General features: G+C 39.9%; 1 protein-coding gene across 4 annotated transcripts in view; it reads right to left on the bottom strand.

Moving 5' to 3' along the window:
- DAAM2 (dishevelled associated activator of morphogenesis 2) overlaps positions 1-19,905 on the bottom strand; it is a 201,724-nt gene that overhangs the window by 154,703 nt on the left and 27,116 nt on the right. The gene's annotated exons all lie outside the window — the stretch shown is intronic.

Raw genomic sequence — 19,905 nt, 5'->3', positions numbered from 1 at the left:
ATGTGGTTTTGGGTTTGTACAATGACGTGCATGCACAGCATCATGCTAGGAAGCTTGTAGATCCACAATGAAGAGCATAAGCACGTGTTCATGTATCCCAGGACAAAAGCGTGTGACTGCATGCCTATTCGCATACTCAGGCGTACTCATGTTGATCAGGCAGGATGAAGGCACAAACGCAAGTTCACACACATGCAATTCTTACCTCTTCTCTGTATACAAAATACAGATTTAGAGCCTGAGTGCAATAACTTGGCAGTCAGAAAAGAGTGATGTTTCTCATGGAGAAAATACCACCCAAGCTGCAAAAGCCATTTTTCTTGCTGCTCTTCCATTCCATGTGCATGTTGGCACCTCATGCCAACATGAAGTCATAGTATATTCCAGGAACAGCTCTAGCTTTTTTCTCTTTTGTTATTTAAAGAAGAAAAAATGGCAAGTTTACCAAAATTGGCTTAAACCATGAAGACTGAAACCCTGAAAGATATGTATATAGATGCTTTAATCATGGGACAACCATCCTCCAAGAAAAGTCTTGGGAATTTGTGTCCCTGTGAACACCAGCAGAATCAAAACCACAGTGAGGTCATTTGATAACTGTGGAAGAAGACAGAGGCTTCTGCAGGCTCTTATCCAGTTTGTCTGCACTGTATTAATAATCTGGGACTTCTGATATTCATAACGCAATCCAGCCATTTCAGATAAAAACAGGGGAGGATTATGTACATCTCACTTTATATGACAGCAGCAGCTGAGCCTCTGAAGTGATGCTGTGGAACTTGGATGGCTTCTCTATGGTTTTAAGCCACTGGCTGCTTCAGTTGGAACCCAAACAGTGCTCTTCTGTCATGGGTCTTCCTTCGTAGACATTAATTATTTTCTAGAGCATTCTAGATCATCTAATGAGACAGGATCAGGAATGTGAACATCTACTTCACCTGTTCAGTGCTGCTACCAATCTAAGACATTCAATGACCCTAGAATCACAGAACCTTTCTTCTCCAGTTTCCCAAAGATGTGCCACAGGATCTATATCCTGTCTTCCAACTTCTAAACCACCAACAGAACGACAGCAGCCTCAGGCATTAAAGCAGCGTTCAGTAGGTGCCACGGGAATTCCAGGCAGAAAAGCTGGTTTGGCTTTGTAGTGACAAGAAATTATTCCAGCTAACAAATGTTCTGCAGTAGAAAGAGACAATGACGACTTCATCTCTATCAACTCTGAACAGGCAAGAAACTCACAGCAGAAATCAAATGTTATGGAACCCTACCACTGACAAATATTGATATGTCTTAAGCCCTGGGTTGGCAACTCTAACATTTAACTGGCATGCCCCGAGGAAGCTGGGAAGAAAGCGTTCTCTGAATCTATTACTCTTCATTGTCAAACGCGCTAAAGGATGATTGTTATTCATCAATCAATAATGTTTCCAGCCACACAGTTTTGGGGGATTGTTTCTTTGGTGGGTTTTCTTGGCTTAAACTGAAAGAAAAAATAAACACTATGCATTGTTTCAAACACTGAGAAACAAAACACACCAAATAACACCTATGCCAATCCTGCAGGTCTGCTACTAGAAACTCCTGCTTCATTATCAGGGCTAAAGTGCCATCAAAATATTCAGATAAAAGAGCACACTGATGACAGATATTCTTTTGTAAATGTATTTACCCACATGTACAGAGAGGAAAAGAACACATTATCAAAAGATTGAGAGCAACTCCAAATACAAGAACAGTTTTATCAGATTTTCCAACTTGCTGCAATGGTCTCAATCACACAAGCAGCACTTTCATTTGTTTTGTCCTCTAAATAAAGCTCAGTTAAAGAGCACAACTCAGTTTTATTCTGAATCTTGTGCACTGCAAGTAATCCAGACAATTTTCCACCCTCAGGTGCCACAGGAGAAGGGGAATGATCCCTGGGTCATGTTATTTTTAATGCCTGTTTCCCTGCCATGTCATCACTCTCATGCCACTTCTGCATAGGATGGCAGCTTTGGAACAGCTTCAGTGAAGAAGATAAGCAAGCCATATAAAAGGAAGCAATTAGTGCGCTTTTGCTGGGAAAAGCACAAAGTTGCCGCCTTTTATTAAGACCCTTGTGTTTAGAGGCACAATGTAAAGGTGATGGTCAAGATTTTCACTGTTACTGGTGAGTACTGCAAGAATCACAGACAAACAACACAACAAAATATCCTAGAATTTAAAGTCCTATAGAAAGGCACCAAGTTTCAGGATCAAGGAAATGTTTACATACAAGCCAGTTCCAAAAATACTTTTTGCTGCTTACAGGAGAGAGATGTGCACTGTGGAAACTGTTCCACTTTCACTCAGTTCAGTTATATGCTGTTCATGATCTTTGGTATCACAAAGGACAGAGGGAAGGGAGAGGGAAAGTGAGAAGAGAAGGAGGGAAAAAAAAAAAAAATGCAGCTTCTGACCATCCAGAAGTTTTGGTAAAGTTTTAAGGAATTTTGAAGGATTTCTTAGTATTGGGAGATGGAAAAAAAAAAAAAAAAAAAATAAAATCTGTGCAGGAAGAAAGATATTCAGAAGAACATGTCTAGAGACCCATTTGTAATCCTTAAAGAATCAGACATTAAATACAAATGAAAGACCTGTTCATCCTGATATAAGAAAGAAAAAATTTTTAGTCAGAACAGTCAATCACTCCCCAGGAATGTGGTAGAGTCCCATCACTGGAGGTTTTCAAGATCCAATTGAACAGGGTGCTAGATAATCTCATCTAGGCTCCCCTTCCCATGAAATGTTGGATCAGATGATTTTTCAAGGTCCCTTCCAACCTGGGCTGTTTCATGGGTCTATGACTATTCAACCGAGGATTTGGTTAAACCAAATGTGGTTTAACATCGAGCTGAGTTCACTCTAGATTCTACTTCCTGAAGAACCACTTATATGGACAGATTGTCAAAAAGATAAGCAGTTGATTTTTTACCATTGTTAGGATTTCACTGTGACATTTGTCCAGTTGTAACACCAAAGTTACTTCACAGTGACCATAGGATGGTTGGGTATTTACATCTGCGCTGATGTCTGTGCTCTTCCACTTTTATCACTATTTGTTTTGGATTCTCTACTTGCAGGACAGTTGTATCTGTATTACTGTGATTTTTAATTGTACAGCTGGAGCCAAACAAGCGGACTAGTTATTTCATCTTTTGCTTTCCAAATGACAGTCTTTAAGTCCAGACCACTGAAATTTATGCAGAACACCCCTTTGTTCTGCTGACCTCTAGTGACTTATTTCTAACCCTCCTCCATGCATTTCCTCCTATGTCAACTGAGAAGCTGAGACAGCTGAAGTCATCAGATGAAGGAGTCAGTGTTAGTGAATGCTAACTAGGTTAATGCAAAGGAGTTATGCCACAGTCGACCATAGCCCTTCCTGTCTGAAGCTTCAAGGTACAAAGGGCAACTATGGGTACACAGAGGAACTGAGGTACAGGAAGAATAGGAGACTCTTCATGCAGAGTAAAGGCAAGGAAATACGAACACAAACTTATGAAATATGTTCCCCAAAAAGGATAGTGAGGTATTTTTAAACTCACTTGCTGTATTATGGTTATTTCCAGCTTTAATCAAAGGTCTGATTTTAGCACATGAAGCCACGGCCTTCTAAATTTAATTTAGGTTTCTTGGGTAAAACAGCACTGACAGATCACAGCAGGGCCTTTTGTAGAACTTGTCAGCTTAGAAGGCAGGTTACTTACACGGGTGGGTAACATGTTCTCAAGTTCAGGACACTGCAGTTTTACTGCCACTGATTTCTAAGCTCCCCAGACTAAAGATAGCTCAGGTCCATCTGTGTGCATCAAGCATTTCCCATCCTAAAGAGTGGTGCAAAAAATACTACCCCGGTAAGTTGTCGTTACTTTCCAGAACTTCATTTCACCATCAGCTAACATGTATACTAATGATTAGAGATGGAATAAAAGGAGACTGTAAAATATTCAGTAGGGTACCCATCATGGCACAGAATCAACTTGTGTCGCCTCTGTACAGTGGCAGCAATATAATTTCACAGAGAAGTGCCATGTTACCAAATTAATTGGTTGTAAAGTACTTCAGGATGAAAAGCTAAGAGCCAAGATTTCCATTTATGTTCTAGTGATGTTCAGTAGAGCAAGTGCCTGTTTACATCATCAAGCTTTGTCAATTCATCCATTCAAGTGATGCTCTCAGAAGCTCTTTCTTATTCAAACTAATCCTCATCCTCGGTGGGACATCAAAGCAGTGATATTTCTCAGCTATTGTATCACAGACTGCCTTAGATTCAAAAGGTGACATGTGAAGAATTTTTTTTTTTCCTATGGAAGAATGAACTTCTGGAAAATCTATATTATTCCTCTACATGGAAAGTTGAGACAGGAGGCCTGAATGCACAAACAGATAAGCATAAAGGGGAAAAAAATCAAATGGGGAAGAAAAGGAAGAAAGGTGCTAATGGAAGACTCATCAGACCCCAAAAATAATGGGAGGGCAAATATTTCAAGAAGGACTAATCAGAAGGTTAAATGTGGAAAAGCAAAAATCAGTAGTTATTCAAGTTCAGATGAAAGACAACCCCTGGAAAAGAACAAACAGTTGAAAGTAGACAATGAGACCAAAGACAAAAGAAGACAATGAGACCAAAGACAAAAGAAGACAATGAGACCAAAGACAAAAGAAGACAATGAGACCAAAGACAAAAGACAAACCATAAGGTAACAACAGGCAGAGTCAGTCAGGACTAGATAAAAATGGAACTCAAGAGATAACAGTCCAGGGATAAAAAAAAAAAAAAAAAAAAAAAAAAAGCATGAGATGAATATGAATCTTAAGGCTGTAAAATTCAGACAAGCACAGTTATCTGAGGAGGTTGTGGTACTGCTCAGAGGTAGAGCTCTCAAAGACATTTCTCCCACTACTTGGCAGGGAATCTGATGCCTGAGAAACTTCAGCAGAGGGTAGCTCAAGACAAAAATGCCATCGAGGCAAGACAATATCTGTCACATGACAAGGGAAAAATCTAGTTCAAGATTTTGGGAAGCAACAGAGAAGGTGAGGACCCTTTAAATGAAACTTAAGTCCATGGAAATGGGAATATATGAAACCGATTGAGAAGTGAAAGATCTGCCCCGTTCACATCTACATAAAAAAGTGAAGTAGAAAAAAAAAAAAAAAAAAAGTAACACTGAGGGACTAGGGTTTATGGAAGATTTTTAAATTTTTGGGGGGTAAAAGATACCAAAACCCAAGGAGTAAATTTTAAGTACCTTAAAAGTTTCATTTTGTGCAACTCAGCTGCATAAGTTCTAGCTAAGGTGGGCAGGGAAAGGTAGGAGAAACACATTCCTGTACAGCATGATTTGAAGAGGTTAAGTAACTTTACATGAACTGTAAAGAGTGAGAGCTTGTATATCTCTGGTGTGTGTATGGACATGCGTATCCATCTAAAATAAAAGTGAGAATGAGCGATAGTTTTCCGTGGAACAATTTGAATCTCCTAATCTGAACACACAATCTTACAGTCACATAAAAGAATGTGAGATGGGTATTATCCCTTCTAATTAGGAAGAGAGCTTCCAAACTCATTCACAATTTCTATTGCTGTATTGTATTTCTTTCATCCTAGGGACCGTGCCTAATTCAATGGACTGAGTCTACCAGTTAAAGTCTACCCACTCTTGCACGGAGAGAAGCGAGGAGACAGGGAAACAAGTGTTAACAGACTAAAATTTTGGAAAATATCTCATGCATTTGTGAAATGTAGGGCCAAGATGACTGACTGATAAAAATCTAGCCCCAAGAAAGATGATTACATAGAAATCAAATCTCACTGACTGAGAAAGAATAGACTTTCAGAGAAGCCAAAATAAGGGAGCTGGCAGCAACCCTGATGAGGTCTGAATCCCACCCAGAATGGTTAGGTGATTCACCAAAGTTAGGCAGCAAGTCAGTCTTCAGAATCACATGCTGCTCTTCCATAGTGCAGAGACAAGCACAGAGGATATACCTAGTGAACCAGAAATCAGAGTCACCTGTCCTCGGCTCTAACTGGGAAACTATATTTGCTCCTGCCTTATCCCAAAGCCAAGAATACAGTCAGCAAGTCAGGATTCCCAAGTCCCTCTGCTATTCTCTTGAAGAATGTCTAGAGTGCAGTTATGCATAGTTTCTTCTGCAAGTTGCATTGAAAAGGTAAGACTGGAGTACCATCTGTTACTCATCATTATCTCTGTCTGCATAAGAGAACATGTTCATAATGAAATTATAATTATGCTTGAAGTTAAAACAGGAGAGAAGGAAGAAGAGCTGTTGTTGGGCTGTTCAAAGGAACTGGGATAAGACAGATTTTTTTTTTTATTTTTTTTTTTTTTTTCAGGTTGGGCCCAGAGATGTCACTAAGAGATATTTACTCATTTGTTATGAAAGGGTAAAGTACCATCAATTTTCACTTCTCTGGTTACAGAACACACCCAGAACCAGACTATGTTCAGACAGGTTGGGCAGGGTATAGTTCATGTTGATAAAGACCCAGTGAACATTGCCCAGAAAGTGGCACTGCAGCCTGCCTCAGGAAAGCTAAACTCCATTTAAAACCACTTAAAAAGGAAACTCTACAAATTAAGACTTGGTAATGAGTAAAAAAAGATCAGAGGCAGAACTACATGCTGATTATGAAGAAACTTAATTAAGGAAATTGTACCCATCTGCACATTTATTTCCAGAATTACCAATATTCCTACTTCACAAGAAAAATCAGAATAGTGCCCAGGCTAAAGCCAGTTTCATAACCTATCAGTGCTGTCTATGTATATTGTGGATCTTTGTCTTATGTATCAAGCACATACAGCAAGCTCGAGGTTCCTTGTAGAAATATTTTCAAGCAAAAGCAAGGTCTGAATGACAGACTCACATAAGCGATCAAGAAGATAATGTTGAAACAGCTAAACTTTTAATCTTGCATAACAAATAGTCAGAGCAAAGTCAGTGGCAAAGCTCTAAAGCATATCAGTAGAACCAGATTTTGGCCCACTTTCTTTGATGGCCAGCTCTTTCCTTAGCCACCATAAACAGATCCAGTCCATTTCCCATCTAACTTTGAAATGCAATTGCATTTCAGAGTAATAATCTTTATATAGGACACATTAAATAAAGTCCTGCATAAGATCCACCAAGAGATTTTTTCCTATCTCCACACCTGGTTACAGCTGTAGCCATTCTGACTCCAGACTTGTCATTGACTGCTGTCAATAAGTCAAGGGCAATCCCGCCTTTTACATTACAAACATTAAATGCCTTTGGTATTGTTACCAGGAAGCATATCAGAAATGACCAAGCAGTCAGCTGTGCACAAAGCTCCCATGAATATATCTCAAATGCACAATGGGGAAAAACAACAAGAAGGGCATGGACACAGACATTTTAGGAAAAAGTCCTTATTCAAAATAGAAAGACATCCCATTGAAGAGAAGGACAAAAAATCAGTGGTCGCTAATATCAGAGAACCAAAAAAACCCCCCTCAAACCAACACAGTCTAAAACCAGTGCTACTAAGAACATCACTGTAACTGAAAGCCTCTTTAAGAATGAAATTTTCATAATACTCTATTTTGACTGTTTACCTAGCTTTTCAATTTAAAGCACTACATTTTGATTTGGTGAATGGAGATGCTGTTCTTTTAAAACAAACCATGAAGTTGTTCTTCAGGCTACGTCAAGGCTATGTATCAGAAGCTAGATTGTAAAAATACACAAACAAACCCCAAAAGGAGCCCACAACAACCAAAAAAATTATATGGGGACCTCTTTAATTAAAAAGTATTTGTTTTCTGCTCAGATCAGACTGCCCCTTCATAACATTGCTTAAACCACCTATTGCACTACGTTTGAAAAGAGACCCAGCGTTTCCACAGCATTAGTGCTGCTGTATGTCTAGGAGCTTTCAGGTGTGTCTTTTCTTCCTGGAAGTGTTGCCCCATTGGAAAACGATTAATTTTGGTAACTTGCCTTGGCCTTCTGAATGAATGGCAAGTGTGAGCTGTGGACAAACAACTGAGCTGCATTTGCAAGTGAGCCTTACGGTACAGTGCACAGTATGCTCAGTGTATCACAAATGAACACATTTACTAAGAAATTAAAGAAAACTCAGGAGGAATGCTCAGCATTGGGCCCTCAAAGCTTGAGCCTGTTAAATGTACTCAATACCACAGTTGCCTGCAGTGGGGTGGGGAACAGAAGGTAATAGCAAAGAATTTTGTCGTTCCTGCAAGCTGAATCCAGCCATTTGTTTCCTTCTATGGACATTATATTGCCTTTTAAAAGCACATTTATTTCTGGCTCTGCCTGTCCTGTATGAAACCTCTCCCCAGGATTCTGGAGAGAAAGTACAACTAATTCTGACCAAGGAACTCTAACAAGAATCACCAGCAGGACTCAGTGAGCAACCTCTTCGTGACCATCTTCTTCAGTTTCTGTGCAGTAAGTGAGGAGCCAAAAAGAGAGAACAGTGAGGATCTGTTTATTGAGGTTTGATTAGAGTCCCCAAGAAGCCACATTTGGGTGGGTGGCTGAACTTCAGCCTCTTAAGTCCTTGCAAGTACTGACCAAGCACCAACAGCATAGGGACCCTTCTCTTTTTTAGTGTCCTGAAAACTCCTTCAGCATCTATTGCCTGCACACAGGGCTCAGAGTCCTCATTGTGCCTTCTGGTCTGAACCACGGGAACTACATGAAACTTGCATTACCTCCATGGGAGAAAGAGTGATAGGTAACACAGGGAGCCCAGTCAGGCACCCTCTCTCAATTCTGTCACACATTTCCAATGAGAAAACAAAAGTATAGGTATAGTACCATTAACGTCACTTCTCCTTCACCTTGGGAGACGATCACAAAATGCAATCAGAGCATAAGGATATACTCTGAGCTAAAAAATTGAAAGATTTTCAACCAGCCTATTTTCTTACATAAGTAGGGCAGATCATTACCATTCATATTTTATAAATGAACAAAGAACCAATGAAAGACTACAAGGGCTTGTCGTAAAACAGAAGAGTATGCTGGGTTCTGAAAAAATGAACTAGGCACAGGGGACCTCCAGCTATCTCTACTCAGTGTATGCTGGCACTGACTAGAGACATACTTTACCTGTAAGCTTAGACTCTTCTTGCTGGAGATCATTAGGAAAAGAGAGTAAGACTGATTCTGCTTCTCTGCATATAGTCAAAGGCAATTTAAAATGTATTTACTTAGGGTCATCAGAGAATCAGCACCTCATGCAATGAATGATTAAGACTGTTTAAATAGATCTGTTGGAGGAGAGAAATGACAATTACTTTGAATTACTGATCAGCAAAGAAATTCCAAATATTCTTTTGCACCAGTCCCGGGCTCCTTCATTCCAGGAGGATTCCAGAGCTATCTTACTTGATAAACTCCCAGCAGAGAGGGAATACAAGCAGTGCACAATGGAGCAAGCTGCCATATCTGTGTGTGCATACCTCTTAACCGCAGAAGCAGTGGAGATGATAAAACAGGGTATAAAGGAAAATCTGCTTCAGTAGCACTATCTTAGCTATAGTTTTGCTGAATTTTAAAAATATATCACAACACCTTTTTCCTTCAATGTAGCTGCTCTACTTAGAACCGTGTGAGAAATATTTTTTTTCCTGTCTTTGCATCATCAGGAAAAAAATTTTTAAAAAGAAAATAAAGTGTTTTAATTTCTGTGTTAAACAAAAATAACTCAACATACACAGAAAAATACAGACATCAGCTTCATAAGAACTAAGAACTACTGTATTCACCTTACAGTAATGGATCCAAACAAAAGTCCCACTATTCTCACATCACCTGCCGTACCTACCTACTACCTACCATCTGCTCTAATCCAGGAGCCAGATCTTTTGTTTTGTCTCTCCCTCCTCTCCACCCTTTGTCATCCTGCCCCAAAATTCCACCCTAAACCTCAAACAGTTTGACTGTCAATACACTCTGTTAAATAAAAAGCTCTCTTATAAGACACATCCAACCCTAATTATATCATTTTAAGATCAGTAGCATCCTGATAAGTATAATGTAAAGCATGGCACCATGCTGAAGGAACTATACATTTTTTTCTACTGAGTTTAAGGGCATTTGAGGAATCTTGTAAATGATGCCATCGAGCACTCCACAGAGAGGGAAGCTGTATGGGAACATATCAAGGTCACAGCAAACCTTACTCAGCCCTCTCTCCCCTCCATGCCCGCCCTCAACTGCAGCTTAGCGTGGGATCCTGACAGCAGGAGGTTCCCACTACAGGCCTTTGGCTTCATCTCTCTGTCAGTCGCCGGACTCCCTGCTCTTCTCAGGGACTCTCCACGCACTCCAAAGAAGAAAGATCCCAGGCATTTGCCTGGGGCTCTGGGAGCCGCTTGCCTCATTCCTTCTGGGGAAACAGCTGGAAAGTTGCCCTCAAAAACTCATTTGAGAGCTGCATTCCCTCCAAAAGTTTTATCAGCTGGTTCATTTCAAGCAGGTTTTTACAGAGGGATGGGAGAGCTGGACTGGATGAAAGAACTGGATCAACACCTTTGCCTATTCCAGGCACCAGATTCTCTGACCCTAGTCATTCCTCACAAAGACCCCAGTGAAAGCTTTTTACAGATGCAAAAACATGCAGGTCACTGTCTCATTCTCCCCATCTCACCTTCCTGGCCACAGAGTTACCATAAAATTACACATATTCTCTGCTTATCTAGGAAAATGCGAACAGCCGCACTTTCCTGTTTCTGTCTGAGAACTGACTGGAAACACTAAAAAGTTCAAGACTAAAGAACTTACCAAACGAAGGCACAATGCCACTGATAATGAAGAACATTGTGAAGAGAAGCACAATTTTAATTATCTTCCCTTCTTAGGGAAAAACAGGAGAGAAAGTCAAGAATCCTCTCAGATCACAGGAGGATTGTAAGAAAGAGGAAGAACTATTAAAGACCCGTGTTGGCACAAAATCAAATGGGCATGAACTGGCTATGAACAAATTAAGTTTGAAAATTAGAAGCAGATTTCTAAACGTCAGAGGACTAAGGTTCTTGAATGGCTTCCCAATAGGAAGCAACAGGAGCAAAAGCCATTTAATTTTGAGAAGAGATCGATAAATTTACGAATGGAATCCTGCAACATAGTTTCCTGCAATTACAGAAACACTGTACTCTTCGACTCAGAATGTCTCTTTCAGTCTTGCACACTTCATCCCCTGCTGAGCCAAGACTGGGTAAATAAATAAAATCCATAGACAAGGTGCAATAGAAGCAGAATAGTACCCAAGCAGCTAGTAAAAGGGTGAGTCTGCTTTCTTTATTAAGTAAATTTATGTTGGGGGTGGTTGAGTGGAATTTGTCCACCTGTAGGGACTTCGGTATTTTCACGTGAAAATTTAGATCGTAACAGAAGACTGAATCAGAAATAAATTTCTATATATCTATGACGATCTGCAAAGAACAATATGGAGGTTAATCCTCCCACCTATCATGCGAATCATTAGACAAGACTGAGATGTTATCTTCACAGCCCTACATCCAGGGGTTAAAACTGTCAAAGGAGCTGTCAAAAGGGGTAGATAAGTTGAGAAAATTAAAACAGCAAATCATTCAGGAAGAATCCAAGTTAAACAAAGAAGTTTTATAGCTGTGAAATATGTGGATGGGTATAAAAACAATCACCTGTTTTTTTCATATTTGACTGAAATTTTACTAGAAAGAAGTCTCTGAAACCATTAAAGAGTCAGCAGAGAAAAATCTTTTCACATTCTATATCTACATTGAAATACCCAGGATAATACCACCCTATTCTACACACAGAAGAAAAAGCAAAAGACACAAAGCTGAAAAAGCATGAAAAATACAGTACTGTAACGTAAGAAGTCATCTGTGAACTCTCCTGTAGCACATCAAACATGAGGTATTCATTCATTCCCACAAATGGAGTCAGTGTTGATCTATAAGCTGCAGCTCTGTATTACACATTTCAGTTTCATGCATTTAAGCCAGACAAACATTCCCAGGGGATTGAAAGAACCCGCTACAGTGAGTTGTGGTTCTATTTTGGATCATATCGCAGCATAACAAATCACAGTTTCAGACACTGGGATAAGGGGCTCAATAAACCAAGTAGCATGATAACTTCACATATATCCCTTCCACACATGCAGTCATGTGTCAAATCAAATCCACGTAAGGCCCTTCAAACTGTACAATTACAAAGCAATGATCACTCTCATACCTGTATGTATCCATATACCGTTATTCATCCAAATATATATTCTTAAATACGCATCATTTACCACATACCATTGTATAGCAGTAGCTATCTAACCCTGTCCACACACAAAGACTGTTTACCAGATCTGATCTCTTGCACTTAAGGAAACAGAAGAGAACATAAATTTTTTAATGCATAAGGTGGTTCTGGTGCTGCTGGTTTGTTCTGGTGGTTTTTTAGCTGTGCTCCATACAAAGCGGTCCTCAGAGTCACTAGACCTATTTGGTAACCCACCAGTTCCCTGTGACTTTTTTGAAATTTTGAGTGCTAAGAATGATGGATGGGTCCCCTGTTGGTCTAGCACATTTTTAGAGTCAAAGTGGTTTGTAAATTAAGTACATTTTTAGAAAGTAAAAAAAAAAACAAAAAACAAAAACCAAAACCCAAACCACCAAAAACCCCACAACTTAATGGTTAGATTGGAAAACCAGCGATATTGCAAGTATCCTGTACTGAAGCTCCAGTCCTGTTGCTCTGGTTCCCCAGGAAGTAATATTAAAACATGCAAGGGCATTAAAAAACAGTTTCTCTTAATAAAGTATCTTACAGAACCCTGTGCAGATTTGTAAATCTGTCTGAAATTTGGAAAGACTCCTGTTAACCATCAAGTAAAGATGAGACACAAAACTTTCAAGAGAGTTCAAATATTGCTGAGCTATGAAATGCTATACTTTCCTACAGAATTTTGCACATTAGATGCCTGACTATTAATGTCATTTGGTTCTCAGGCTGAAAAACTGAAAATGTAACTCTGAGCTATTTTGAGTGTCTGGGCCTTCGGACATGAAGGAAGTCAAAGTAGCAAACATGAGTGTTAAGTCTCCAAACCCTGACAGTCACACTTTCTTGTTCTCTCTCTATTGTGCTCAAAGTCAAAGCTCTGCAGTAGTTGCCTTCTTTTCAGCTAATTAAGGTGTCTCAAAAAGATAAATGAAACAGGGAAAAATAACTTGGCTGGAGCTGGAGTATCTTTTCATTTTTCCATTTTAATTTCACCTACAAGTCAGCCACCTTGAGCATGACACTGGATGGTTGGCAAAAGCACAACATCATTGACTAAAACCTAACATCACAAGAATTCATTATTTAGTTTTGGGTACTAAGGAAAAAAAAAAAAAAAACAAAAACCAAAATGGTTGTTCAATATAACTAAATCCCTGAAGGGCTTCCAACCCAAACGCTGTACAGTATTAGACGATGAAAGAACTGTTAGCAAAGTGAACAAGAAACAAGAAGTTGGAACTACCTGGCCAAGTTTTACCCTATAACCTGAGTAATGTGTAATTAAAAAACAACCAGCACAAAGAGTGAAAACCAGCTTCCAGTACAAATATATACTTTTATGACCAAGTGCTCTATAGAAAGAAATAAATGAGATTTAAACAATAACTGCCTTTTATTCATATTCTCTAGGAAAATATCAAGAAAAAGGGAAGAAGACATACATGCAAACATGAAAATACAAAGTTTGCATAATGTTTAAAAACAGTACCTCCTTCTTTATATACAACATCCTGCCAAAATCTTAGTCTGTGCTGAAGTTATTACATATGCCTGCAGGTACTATCACAACTTCTGTACCACTGTCATACACAGTCCCTCTGCCCCACCTTCCAGTCTGAAAGGAAGCATCTGCAGTTCACAGTCTGACTTCTTAGATGAGCTTAATGCAAAAGCCCACACGCAGCTTTCCAAAGGGCCTCTGAATCAGACAAAGAATACAGAGCCTAAAAACACAGGACTTGTGTCACGCAAGTGGAGTACTGAAAAACCGCATCAGGCGATTGAATGATTCACAGGGCTGGTAATGGAATACAGTATGTCCTTCCACCAGGTCACTAGGCTTAACCCATTCTGGATTACAAACAAAAAACATTTGATGGCTGCTCATGTGAAATGAATTGATCATGGCTGTCCTGATAAGTGAGTGAGTTTGCCACAGTTTGCCACTTGAAACAGGATCACAAGGACTTTTGCTGGCATAACCTAAACAGATTACAGAAGAAGCCATCCCAAATCTAACTAGTCAGCCTCTTGTGGGTAATCTGACAACTCTGGCCAAAAAATTGAAGTGGATCAGAAAGATGCTGAACTTCAGTTTTGCTCCTCTGACTGGACCAAAATGCACAGCTAGAGAGCAGCACTGGGGAAGCTGATCCAGCTATGGTCCAAGGCACCACTTGTTCTGTGGCTGAACAAAGGGTCTGTGGTCTTACAGGGCTGTCAGTTTAACAGCTTTCACACAAACTAAATTAATTTTGCCTTCTTAAAATTAAAACAAAAGAAACCCAACTCACTGGTGAAGCTTTCCAAGACTTTTGAAAGATAATAATCCTTCAGTTTACTGGGATCTGCACTTAATAGATAGACATGAGTGCCAAGAGGTAGTGCAGCCCCAGCTGCCAGTGTACCTTTCTGTTCAAGCAAACACAGCTTCCTGCCTTTTAGCACATACAAATTTGGCACATTTAATCAAGTTACTGTTCATTTTACTAAAGTATCAAATTGCCAGAAAAATGTTTTGTTTGCCTACCAGAAGATAAAAATCGAGCTTTTAGCTTGTTTTCTTCAAAAAAGCAAGAAAAAAAAAAAAATCACCATTTTGATGCAAACACTAAAGCTTTTATTTAATTTTGGGTCTGTTTCATCTACAGTAAGATGTATTAAAAAAAAAAAAAAGAAAAAGAAAAAAAGAAAAACCAAATCCTACATCCATCCCCTCTATCCCTGCATCATTAAGTGTCTGACAATTCCCAGCCTGATGTCAAAGGCACAAGCTGTCAATGCTTGAGAGTGAAGCACTAATGTAGGCATGCACATACACGCGCCTGCATACACACAGTATTTATAAAACTGCCGCTGTAAGGGATTTGGGGTTTATTTTTCTAATTAACTGAAAATGATAACACAAGAGCTTTTCATCTGGCATGAGTTTGGGTTTCATCAGCTGCTGGAAAAGATTCTCTTAGAGAAATGAAATTACAGTGTTTCTCCATGTACTTTCCGTGTATTTCAAAATAAACACAGCTATATGATCATGCCAATTAATAGACAGATGTAGGTAAAGTTACAGGTCTTGATACATCTAGAAAGAGGCTGCAGGTCTAGACACTTAATCTGGCTAACACATCATATTGGTTAAACAACAGAACACCCAGTTAAAAAAAAAATGCAGCACAGGTGAATAGAACTGGGAAGGGCAGTTGCAAAGGGTGCCCCTTAGCCTACCTGTTGTGCCTGGATGTTACATTATACACCACGTGACATAAAATACAGTTCATTATTTGATGCTCATGTTGCACATCCACGTATCTCAACATGTCAAGTTTCTCAAATAGAACAATGAATGAGAGCAGAAAACTAAAAATGATGAAGACGAAGATGTCAGAACCACTTTTGCTCTATGCTCTACTTTAAAAGTCAGCAGTTGCGTTTGAATCAGTTACTCCCCAACTCCCTCCCCAAAAGGACAATTTGGCAAGATGGCAAGTAACAGCCCCAAGTATAAAACTTATCCTTTCCAATGAAGGCACTGATAAATGCAGCCCATACTAAATAACAGCACTGCCAGTAGTCACTTTGTCTTTTTTTCTCGTATAGAACCTTTACAATCCATGGTCTCTTGAACTTACCTGATTATAAAAGAGGGGATCTCTCAGCAAGGCCTTTCTTCATCCTAGGAATATAGAAATTCCTACCTCTTTTCCCGATTTTATGATCCAAAACACATCAACTTGATACATACTTTTGCTAAGTGCTCAGAAGATTATTTCGCAGGTTTCAGGGTGTAGCAAAGAGAACAAAGGGATTTCACCATTACTCTGATTTACTGGCTGGTAAGGTGAGTGCAGTATTTAAATGTGATTATTTAATGATATATTAGGTCACTACCATGTTTTTGTAAGTATAATTAAACTGGTAGAGTGCCTAAAAGGTTTTTAAAGCCTTCTTCTTCATTATTTTTTACATTTAAGAAATAATACTCTCAAAAATGGACTGAGATTAAAGAGACTGAACATTTCCAAGGATTCTGATGAATCTAGTTAAGAAAAGAACTTTGGAATTACAGATAAGAAAAAGGAACAGCTCAGTCATCAACTGTCTCAGACACAAGATGACAGCTGTACATATGTGAAGATGGAAATAAATCAGTTCCTTGGAGGATGCTCATGCACATGAGCGTTGGCAGATCTGACGCAGTCTGTCTGGAAGAGTTGGGACTAGCTGCATACGGGTATCTATTCCACTGAAATGAGTCTTTGGGGAACACATTCCTGCAATATTTCCTTTCCATCTTCATCTTCAGAGCTATTAAATCTTATTTACTTTCCTTCACCTTCTCTACAAGTCAACATTTTTTTGATGTTGCACAGGACAACGACTTGAGAGGTCTCCACTTACACTGATAAATATATCCCTTGTGTAATGGAAAATGTAGCATTCCAAATGATTGCAAAAGTAGAGACAGGCAAATAAATCAGACAGGAAACCACATCTATCACTGTTCAGTGTAAAAAAATGTCTATGAAACTTGTTATCAAAGAACATGGCAGGTTACTACGCTATCAGCACAGTGAGTCTTAGATACGAAACTGAGGTTTTAAGCTGGTTCTGTTACATAAAGCAAAGAGAGGCTTTACCTACAACAGAGAATCAGGCCAGATTCATGTCAGCTATGTGAGCATCACAAGCCTTCGTGACCTGTGATAACATCCTGCACTACTTGAAGCCAGAAACGTTCTTAGGGAAAGGATTTTGCAGTAAGCTTCATTAAGTAAGCTATGATAAGATGCTCAAAGATGAATTAAGAACAAGAATCTGAAGCTCTGCAAAACAATGACCAAAACTAATAATATTAGAAACCAAACTGTTGCTAATTTGTTGAGTAACCATGAGTCTTGCTATGGCTAGACTCAGAAAAGTTACTGTCAGCATAAGCAAGTAGTAGACAGCACTCCAATGGCAGGCACAGAATTTATAGCACCACCAACACTGTAAGAATCTACTGGCAGGTAAAAAGAGCGGTCCCTAATGAAAAACGCTATTCAAGGAAGCTCCCTTTCTTTAATTTGGCATAAGTACAGGTGGAGGATTTCTTCACATTTTAAATATCACACACATATGTCATCTTAAGATAATATTTTGGAGACTCAGAAGGAGTTAACTGTATGACCTCAGCATCAGCCATGGACAGACTCACATTGTGGACCCTCAGGTAACTCAAAGAACAGCACTCAGGAGCAAAATAAAACACATACTAAAGAGAATTTGCAAACAACAGAGTAAAAATAGGATCAGGCACATCAAACTGCCTCTTCTATTTGTAAAGCAAAGATTTTAATTTGAAATATGGGCGAGTAGACGAACTGAACTGAAATCACTTCAACTACCATATTAAACATGTCATGCAGACAAATGAAACAGATGGGGAGATGCACCTGATAAAAGTTTAGCTGAACATCAGTGACGGTGGAGGACACACACTTTCAGTGAATAAATTAGCCCCCTACCAAGACAAGTATCTGCTAGGGTCAAATGTGTCTCAGGAGGTCTGATACTTCTATCATTCTCAATAAATTTGCTCCATTGCCCAGGGGTCCAGCATGTCCTGCACAACACACAGGGGACAGCTGAGCAATCCCATGAAGTATTCAGCTTGAAGGAAAGGGAAAGAGATACCCCAATGAATTTCTGAAGCAGCAGTCGAGACATTTGATTGGTGCCTGCTAGTTCAGAGATGAACTGAAGAGGGAAATTTTTCTTCTGATCCAGTAAATCATTTCAAAAGGCCATTCATACCTGGATGTCTAATGTTCATAAGGAGTATGAAGAAATGGCTATTTTTTCCTGTAAAAACTACTAATACCCCAAGGATGCACTGCCTCACAATAACTGTTTAACTGCTCCTTGCAGATGAGAATTGACTTCTGCACACGTAATCCACTGATTCAGCAGAGGTAGTAGTAGTCTAAACTTTTCAATGAAGTATAATAATTGGGCGTCTGAATGACCGCGTTTCATATGGTCATTCAGTCCTTTTAATCTGCTTTGCCCAGCATGTCTCACATTAAGGACTCAAAGTCGGCAAATCTTTCCAGTCCACTGCAAGTGATTTGTAAGTAACAGGAATAAAGCCAGACAGAAACATCTTCTTGTTCAAGGCACAACCAAATCCCCAGGTCACAAGAGAAACATCCAGTTCTAACAGAAGTTTTATCAGACAGGAATGTGACACCTCTGATTCTTCTCTACTCACAATAGAACTGCACTAGTTGGAATAACACCTTCACTCCTTTCAAAGTCTTTGATTCAAGGAAACACAAATTCCTATTCCGACAAAGCAGCAGGATATTATTATACAGGGTAAACATAAACATGTACACACACACAGAGGTAAGGACAGTCCATTACTGGATTCTCTAACTCTTTGTTATATACAGGTAGAATACGGCACAATTATCAGCCTCTTGTACCAGCAGAGGTACTGGGATTTCCACGAAGAAAGCTGTATGCCCGCCTGAGCATGTCCCTCCCCCTTTCCCTAAACTGCTTGACAATATGCAGTTTAGTCATTAGAGTTTACAGGTCTTATTATTCAGCTTACAGATCTCCAACCTCTGCAACACATCTGTGCTGGATATAAAGGATACGTTCCCATGTCAGATGTCTAACTCCAGCCTGCAACTTGACCCAGACTGAGTGAGAGCTCTTCCTCCTCTCCCACACCATTGCTGAAGCAACGTTTCTGTCCAGAGAATCCACACTTTCCCTCCCCTTCTTTATCCAGGCTGACCCCACAGCACATTTCGGAAAAGGTAACAGGATCATAACCAGGTTCTAATTTCAAGAGCTGATCAACAGAATTTATGTTTTTCTTTATAATACAGACCATCATTTAACAAACAAACAAAAGCTACCTCCACAACTTCAGGGAACAAAAATGAAAACCACCGAGTGCTCTAACTGGCTGCTCTGTGCTGTATCGCTCTGCATGCGTGAACAATTTGTGGTTTAATTGTTTAAAACATCTTATCTCTGCTGGATTTTTCACTGGAGTTTGCAGCAGCTCCCCGCTCCGGCCCGGGGGGTTGGGGCTGAGGTAACGCCCGGCGCAGCAGCAGCGCCCCCTGTCGGGCCCAGCGGGAGCGGCACGGGACGCCCCGGCACCCCCGGAGCGGCCGCGGCGCCCCGGCACCAAGGCACACCACATTTGCCCGGCAATACCTCGGCGTCCAGACTGCCACCGATAACACGGCTTTAAAGAGGTTCTCATGCCTGCTGTGCACATCCCAGGGCGTTTTAAAGCTGTTTAACATGAGATTTGGGGCTGCTCTGGAAAAGTAAATGACGAGTCATTTCGAGCTTCTTGAAAGTTGTTGGTGGTGTGTTGGTTGGTTTGTTGGTTTGTTGTGTTCTTTTTTTCAAATCTCCCTCTTTAATCATCTCCGCGAGGAAAGCCAGTTACAACTCCTAGCAGCTTTCTTTCCCCCCACATACAAAAGCACTTGCCGGTTTCTCCTGTCCCACTCCTGCAGCAAAGCGTCAGCGAGGAAAGAGGATTTCAAACTAGGAGCACAAACACTGACAAATCCTCAA

This window comes from Athene noctua, chromosome 1, assembly GCF_965140245.1.
Source record: "Athene noctua chromosome 1, bAthNoc1.hap1.1, whole genome shotgun sequence".
Taxonomy (NCBI): Eukaryota; Metazoa; Chordata; class Aves; order Strigiformes; family Strigidae; genus Athene; species Athene noctua.
Note: the sequence above shows the minus strand (reverse complement) of the source record. Positions and strands in the feature narration are given on the sequence as shown.